At 43.4% G+C, this 4,126-nt stretch overlaps 1 pseudogene; it reads right to left on the bottom strand.

Moving 5' to 3' along the window:
* Positions 1-1,179: 1,179 nt before the first annotated feature.
* LOC139347134 (uncharacterized) lies at positions 1,180-1,865 on the bottom strand (annotated as a pseudogene).
* Between the last annotated feature and the right edge of the window lie 2,261 nt (positions 1,866-4,126).

The following is a 4,126-nucleotide window of genomic DNA, read 5'->3' on the forward strand; positions in this document are numbered from 1 at the left end:
TCCCTGCCGAATGCGCTTGCGATGTTGTCAGATGAGATGCTGATCAAAATATAGGTCTGACTGTATGTAAAGACTCAGACAGTTGCATTGAATCGTCGCTGTTGCTAATTATTGAACGCAGTGTGCGTTCGATGACTGACCGAGCATTGCTGAAAACACCATTAAAACCATGCTGCCATCTTGTTGACGGTGTGATATATGGCGTCATCAACCACATTTCAGTGGATAGCCGTTATTACCTAGCAGCCATCCATCCAGAGGGGTGTCCCCCTGAAAGACTCTAGGGATGCTAGAATTCACCATGATGAACGAGTCATGTGCCGACCTGGGGAAAGTGGCATACACATTCGTCACCAGGCAATTTGAGTTACAGATCACCAGACATCCCTGTTTCACCTGTGTACATTCGGTCAGGTTGAGTGATCATTGCGCGTGCCAAAACTGCTTTCGATGTGGTCAGATGAGATACTGATCAAAATATATACATTTAGGTCTGACTGTATGTGCTGACTCAGATAGTTGCATTGAATTGCGGCTGTTGCTAATTATTGATCGCAGTGAAATGCCAGACACTGTGGAAACCTGACTGTGAGGTGTTGGTGACGTGAGCGCACGACTCCGCCGGTTTACGAAAATCCACTTGTGTCGCTGGCGCACAGAGTTGACCAGGTCTGGGGTGACGAGCTTTCAGCACACTTTTACGCCGCCAGTGCAGACCGAAATGGTCGAAAATTCCAATCCGCCGGCTTATTATGCCTACACCTTCCCCCTACTGCACTGCAACACCCATCCTGGCACACCTCTATACGCCTCGGTTTACCAAAATACCAAATGCGCCTTGCGCCTGCCTGCGCCGCTCGAAAAAACCACTGCGCCGGCGGCGGCGGCGGAGTTGAAAATAGAGCCCCTGATGTTAAGGAGTCCACATTTAACTCTCCTATCTTGTTGTACTATTGCAGAGGTTGTTCTAATTTTAATTAGATTCTTATGTTTAACTCCTCTTCTCTGTACTTTTGGTTTACTTAGTTTATGTGGTCGGGGGGCAGACACAGTCTCTATGGAGTGTTGGGTGGGTAACTGCTCTAATGGAGGCGCAGAGAAGCGTGTAGGACTGCAGCTCTGCCTCCTGGTCTCAACTCTGAGTTGTCAGGGGTGAGGTTCATAAATAAAATCGGTCAGATTTCTAGAGATGAGAGCTGCTCCCTCCAAAGTGGGATGGATGCCATCTCTCCTTATCAGACCAGGTCTTCCCCAGAAAGTCTGCCAATTATCAATGAAGCCCACACCATTTGCTAAACACCAAAAAGCCAGCAATTGAATGATGACATGCAGCTAAACATATCATCGCTGGTCAGATTTGGCAGGGGTCCAGAGAAAACTATGGAGTCCGACATCGTTTTTGCATATGTACACACCGATTCCACATTAATTTTAGTTACCTCTGATTGGCGTAACCGAGTGTCATTACCGCCGACGTGAATAACAATCCTACTATATTTACGCTTATCCTTAGCCAGCAGTTTCAAATTTGATTCAACGTTGCCCGCTCTGGCCCCTGGCAGGCACTTGACTATGGTTGCTGGTGTCGCTAACTTCACGTTTCTCAAAATGGAGCTGCCAATAATCAGAGTTGGTTTCTCAGCCGGTGTGTCACTGAGTGGGGAGAACCTGTTAGAAACATGAAGTGGTTGGTGGTGACCCGTGGGCTTCAGCTTGGGACTATACTTCCTTCGAACAGTCACCCAGCCTCCCTGGTTTCCTGGCTGCTCGGGAGCTGTCGAGGGACGGCTAGCCGGAGCTGCACTTGGTCGGTCCGCACCAGCTACAGGGGCCTGGCTAACTACAGCTAATGGTTTGGTTTCCATGGTGCGGAGATGAGCTTCCAATTCGTCTCCAACTCACCAAATAAACTACATTTATTACACGTACCAGTATCACTAAAGGAGGTAGATGAGTAGCTAAACATGTGACACACCAAGCAGGAGAGAGCTGGACAGGGACAGAGAGAAGCCATTGCTAGCTGCTAGGCCATGCTGGTGTAGCTAGCAGAGCAGACAAGCGCATAGACAAATATAATTAACGGTCGCTAAATAAACAGACTTATGGGTGCTTGAGCAGAACTAATGTTACTTTAGAGCGCGGACAATAGGCCGCTGTAACAAAACACAGAGCAAATTACACTCAGAGGAACAGGAGCGACAAACGCACGCTACTACTACGCAGCAACCGGGAAACAGGAAGTGAGACGATACGTTTACCTCAGCACGTCAAAACCAGTGGGTACCACTAATCCCATATTCAAGTGTGTGAAGTCACTGTCCTTGCAGTGGTGAAAGGTTTGATCGCGTTTTTGTCAGTGTTTGGTTTATCTAAGTTTGTTCAAACTGACCAGGGGTCAAACTTGGTGTTAGAGCACTCGTGAGCGATTTCATCAGATACTCAAGTCAATGCTGCATGCATACTGCTTGGAATTTGAAGAATTCTTGAATGATAGAGCTAATGTTGGCAATATTGTTTGCAGTGAGAGAGGTTGAAAAGGAATTCTAAGGATTTAGTCTGTATTGGTGTTCTCATTCTGTGCATGGTCTGTTGAAGTTGTCAAAAGAAAAATGGCTGGGTAAAGGTGAGTCCCAGAATTTGTTGGACTATGTGTTTGGCTTTCATTTCAAGCCGTGCTGTGCTTTTGAGTTGGCAAAAGACAATATGAGTGCTGCTCAAAAGAAGGTGAACGGCTAGTGTGACAGGAAAGCTGAGAGCAGAGCTTTTGCCCCAGGTGATAAAGTTCTGGTTCTGTTACCAATTGCTGGTTCCAGTTCACGGACTCCTGGTCAAAATTTCTCTTACTGCAGGTGGAAGATGGACTGATCTCCAAAAGTTATAAAGGTAAAAATGTTTTGTTTGTTTTGCTTTGTACAGTTTTCGATTTTAAAAAAAAAAAAAAGAAGAAGAAAGAAAAAAGTAAGGAACACCAACACCACAAGGTATTTGAGTTCTTTGATAATGGGTCTGTGACCGTAATTAGCTTGATAGGGCTATAGCTTGTTTACAGTCATCATAAGAAAAGCCAGATGATGAACAGGTGATCTAAGCAGTTGCCTAGCACGCTGAAAATTTCAATAATTGATGCCCATTAAACCTGAGAATACTATGAGGAGATAGGAAGTGTTTTCAGTTAGCCACTTCCACAGACTGTAATGTAATTTAGAAATGTGCAGTTTACAGGAATAGTGGAGGTCAAGCTGAGGTCTGGAGACCAAGAAAGGTTTCTGAGAGAACTGCTTGGTTTGCTAGAAAGGCAAATCAAACCCTTTATTTAATGAATAATTAATATGAATAATAATTAATTCAAATAATAGACTCTAGATTTGTGGTGCACTGATCCTCTACACAGCGACACCTGTACAAAAATGACCTTCATGCAAAAGTCATCAAAAGGAAACCTTTCGTATGTCCTCACCACAAGAATCAGTGTCGGAAGTTTGCAAAAGAGCATCTAAAGAAGCCTGATGCATTTTGGCATCCTGAGGGCATATGAATTTAAAATACAACTTTTTGGCTGCAATGTTTGTTTTGAGCTTGGTGCACAGGGAAGATTTCACTGGTAAGAGAAGAATGGATTCAATTAAATACCAGCAAATTTTGGATGCAAAATAACATCAAACCCTCTGTAAAAGAGGTGGAAGATGAAAAGAGGATGGCTTCTTCAACAGGATCCTAAACATAGTTCAAAATCCACAATGGTCTACTTCAAGAGGAACAAACTGAAGGTTTTGCCATGGCTACAAAAGCATTTACAAGCTTTGATACTTGCCAATAGGTGTGTTACTAAGTACCAACCATGCAGGGTGGCCAAACTTTTGCTTTTCTTTTTTTATTTAAAAAAATTTTGGCCATAACACTGACATACCACTACAATTGTTTCTCCTTTAAAACAGTTTGCTCTATCGGTCGGTCTAAAACTAATGATACAGATGAGAATAAGGTAAAAAAAAAATATTTATGTAATTGAATATTGGCTCTAAAATCTTAAAAAAGTGATTAGTAGATTAGATTAGATTAGATTAGATTCGATTCAACTTTATTGTCATCATCAGAGTGCAACACAGAGAAAACAAAATGCAGTTTA

Source organism: Chaetodon trifascialis, chromosome 18 (genome assembly GCF_039877785.1).
Source record: "Chaetodon trifascialis isolate fChaTrf1 chromosome 18, fChaTrf1.hap1, whole genome shotgun sequence".
Taxonomy (NCBI): Eukaryota; Metazoa; Chordata; class Actinopteri; order Chaetodontiformes; family Chaetodontidae; genus Chaetodon; species Chaetodon trifascialis.